General features: G+C 35.8%; 1 long non-coding RNA gene across 1 annotated transcript; it reads right to left on the reverse strand.

Moving 5' to 3' along the window:
* Positions 1 to 2148: 2148 nt before the first annotated feature.
* LOC116117967 lies at positions 2149 to 3731 on the reverse strand. The gene is made up of 3 exons (XR_004126069.1): positions 3696 to 3731; positions 2934 to 3093; positions 2149 to 2388 (listed from the first exon to the last, which is right to left on the reverse strand). It is a non-coding gene; the product is annotated as an uncharacterized LOC116117967 (long non-coding RNA).
* Between the last annotated feature and the right edge of the window lie 587 nt (positions 3732 to 4318).

Consider the following 4318-nt stretch of genomic DNA (forward strand, 5'->3'; position numbering starts at 1 on the left):
TGCATAACTAGCGAAAGCTTTGTTTGTTGGGAGTTGATTCAGCATCTGGATGAGTTGAGTGATTTGTTTAGGCTTGATCAAGGATGATTGGGCCTCAGATCCTGATGTGGTAGTGATAGTAACACTATTTGCGATCGGATTGCCAATTTTGTCATTAGGGTAACCGTGTAATTTCCAGCATCTGTCCCAATTGTGGTTCTGCCTTTTGCAGTAGTCACAATACATTTTTCTACTCGATCGGGATGATCCTGAACTAATTGATCCACTCTGAGAGTTGATGAAATATGAGCCATTAGACAAATTTCCCAAAGTTTGACCAAGTGTACTGTTGACTCCATTGACTTGGTTGATTGGTTATGGGCCGTCAGATTGCTGGAGATGATCCTGGCCATTCATTGCTTTGTATAAAACATTACCCTTCTCTTTCTCATTTGGAAAACCTAGCCGCAACCCTTCCCTTTTGGTTTCTCTGTCGGCGAGAAGGGGTGATTCCATGGAGGCTAGGTGTTGACTCTTGTCCTGGACAGCAAGTTGGTATACACGACGGAGGAACATCAGTGATGTGGTGGCCAACATTTGGGTGCGAAAAGCCAGGAAATTATAATTAATCCAAGGAGAAAATGGATTAAACGATCTTGTTCCTTGATCTAATGGAATTGCTATAGTGTTTCCGGTGGTCCACGAAGAGGATCAATGACAGCATCAAGCTCATTCTACAAGGCCAAGAGTCGATTGTAATAGACCGTCATGGTCTGATTCTGTTGTTTGACATCGACGAGACTCTTCCGTAGAGTGAAGAGTTTGGCCAGATCCAACTGGCCATACATCTCCTTGATAAATCACCAGAGCTCCTCGGCGATTTCTGTTGGAGGTAAACCAGCGGCAATCTCCTAGGTCAGGGAGTTGCCGATCCACGAACGGACCAGCATGTTACATCTGGTCCAAAGTTTGTGGAGATCGGGTTCTTCCAGTGGTATGACGATGCCACCTATAAACCCGTCTCTATCTTTGGCGATTAATGCCCGCCGGAAGTCGCGAGCCCAGGTCGCGTAGTTCTCTATGCCGGTGAGAACGTGTTTAACCAGAACAAGCTCTAGTCCATCAGATGGGGAGGAATAGAGAGGATCGTCGGGCTCCAGTCAGCGAGGTTAGGGCTGTAAGATCTGGAATTGGTAGGGAAATGGGTTCAAGCCGGTTTGACCCGAAAACCCGAAAGGAAAAGTGTTTGGGCCTGGAAAAGTATTTGGGTTGGGCCTGGTTTGGTTATCTTGATTGGGCTCAATATTTGGGTATGTTTGTGTGTTTGGGTTGGCTTGGCTGTTTCAGTGTGGGTTTGGATCAGTTTGGTTGTTTGTTGGATCAGGCCCAATTGGGTTTGTTTGTTTTGGATCCATTTGGTTTTGAAGGACTAATCCTAGAATTTGTTTTGCAGGAAAAAGGGACAAGAGTTGGATTATTGGCACTCAACAAGGAGAGTGGTTGGCAGGGCAACCTGCTCTGATACCATGTAAGAATCTGATATTGGAGTAGTATGAAAAGGCAACTGAATTACCAAAGAGTGCAAGAAGAAGAGAGGCAAGAGAACCAACTAAAGTTGTTGAGTATGCCGAGAGAGTATAAGCAGGAAAGAAAGAGAGAAGAATGATTTTTGTATATATATTTCATGTACAAGAGTTATGATTTATACAATTGCAAATGTAACATGTAAGGAAATAAAATAAATAAATGTAAATCAATACGTACAAGGCAATAATATAATTCTACCTAAACTACCATACTTGGACAATATTACAAATCTTCCAAATATAGCTTGTACAGTCATTCACATGTCAACAATTATCATGTCTCCCTCAACAAATTTGTTGCCATATTTAGACGCTGGGTTTTGTTGGCTGTTGACGAATGATGAATGAAGAACGAACACGAAAATGAGTGATATTTTGGCTTATTTAATCTGAGTTTTAGTTGATATTTGGCTTCTTTTTTTCTTTTTTCTTTTTTTTTTTTACATTTATAAAGAGTTATTTTATATTTTTTGGCAGAAATTTTATTTTTTAATTTAGAAATATTTAGTAATTTCTAAAAATAACTACCTCTCAAGAGCAAATGAAATTAACTATTTTTTAAAGGATAATATGTGAGAGAAACTTTTCGAAAAAATAAATAAAATTGGCCAAATATAAGTAGGATATGTTTGCAATTGTTTTGTTTGGAATAAGGGATGTAAATAATAGATTTTTGCATATGCTGTAATGAACTTTTCAAAGTAATCACATATCTACACGTACACAATTACATTTGCTTTTTTGTTTTAGTGGACGATCAATACAAATTATAAAAATTAACGACCTGAATTGATCTAACCAGCAGCAACAGAAGGCAGCAAAACTGCAAAAAAAAAAAAAAAAAAAACTGGGGTTAAATAATTTAAGAATGTAAGAGTTCCTTCTATTAGTTTTACTTTCTTATTTTACTTATGGAAGGTTATATTTCATCTAGCTTATATATACCATTTTCAAGGAGCGTTTGAAACGCTCGATAACATAATTATCTAATTCGTGACATAATGTCAAAAAGATCAAAACTGACACTCTACATCTTTATATAGTTAACAAAAATGTTTTTAAGCATGTCGGGCACCACGTTATCAATTAATATTACCTTTCAAATGTCTCAAACCTGATTAATTATGACATATAACAAAACAAAATTAGAGATAGTTTAATTTTTATATAGATTTTCATACAAAATTAGAATCACAACTATATTTGTTATCCTTGTAAAAAAATCCTTCCAAATGGTGATTATTTTTTTTCTTTTAAGTAATGTCATTGCTTGGATTACTTACAAACGTGGACCTCAAATTATTATTTATTTTCACTTGTTCAAAACCTAAGACACAAAGAAATTAGAATGAGAGTATGATTAATTACCATCGTTTCCACAAGTCATTACCCTTGCTTCTATTTTCGAAAGGGTGATGATGGTGGGGGCACCCAGCAGTATCAGCCTTGGTGATATAGCCAATTGGTGATGGTGCACTCAAATGCACATAACCCTCCGCCGCCTGCCGCGGTGGTGAATTAACAAGGCCTGGTGGAGAAAACCAATAAAAATATCCATTCATTAACACTCTTCACATAACATGTTGTCTCTAATGACAAGTTTATCCATCGAGTGCTAAATTAATCTGTTACACACCAAAATTCTAACTATAAATAGAGTTAATGGCAATTTATCCCCTAAAGTATTATTGAATAACAATTTACGTCTATTATCATAGTTATATTAAAATTTCCACCATGACTAGTATATTACACCATCATTTTCACTATAATTTACAGAAAAATTATAAATACTATAGTTAAATCATAAATGTGATTCCTGGATTGCTTAATTTAAAATTCCACAAAAATAATTAATTCTTATAACAAGGTTAAAACCATCACAACAGTTTCCTCAGTCAGAAATATTAACGCTGCTAAAATAAAAATCATATGAAAGTAGATAAAAGTTCCAAAAATCCGACCCTCTTAATCAAAATGAAAAACAACTTAAATAACAGGAAATGTAATGAACTTGATAAGATTATTCTATCTAGTTTATTTTTTGTGTTTGTTTTTGTTCTTTTAAACTTTGAGAACATGCACGAAATTCAACCTAAGAAAACAAATTAATGGAAGTGGATCGCTTACCAGGAGCTTGTAGATGATCAGAGTGCGCCATGATTAGGAATAAGGAAGATGTTATTAACTTTGCAGACTTCAATATAGAAAGATTAATCGTGAATAGGTCATAGGTGTGATGAAGTAAGAAGGATATTTATAATATGAAAGCCGTGTTCTGACAGAAGTGATCCGCTGCACAACGCGTACAGGTAACTTCCGAGACGCGAACCCAGAAATATGTTGACTGAAATGCTGGAATAATTACAAGTATTTGTGTCTCAAACCGGTTAGAAAAGTCTACTATGAACGTTTGATTTGCCAGAAGAATAATGTTAAGTTCTGCCGCAACGTTTGACTTGTTATGACATTTAACTCTCGATCAATACCAACAACTAAATCAATGCTAATATCATTTGAAGGTGTTATGGAGGTTACACAATGATACCATGTAGTATGAAATTTATTCCTTGGGGCATATCATGGTTTTAACCCTGACCAAATCAAGAACATCAAGAGCATTTTGTGAACCATAAAAGGCTCCCAGTGATAAAATATAACAAAAGCGTTACTAAGGAAATGCTAAAGCACATCTATTTTAATCAGAAAAATCATGATTTTAAATTTATGAACAAAAAATCTGGTACAAATAC

Source organism: Pistacia vera, unplaced genomic scaffold (assembly GCF_008641045.1).
Source record: "Pistacia vera cultivar Batoury unplaced genomic scaffold, PisVer_v2 Contig828, whole genome shotgun sequence".
Lineage (NCBI taxonomy): Eukaryota > Viridiplantae > Streptophyta > Magnoliopsida > Sapindales > Anacardiaceae > Pistacia > Pistacia vera.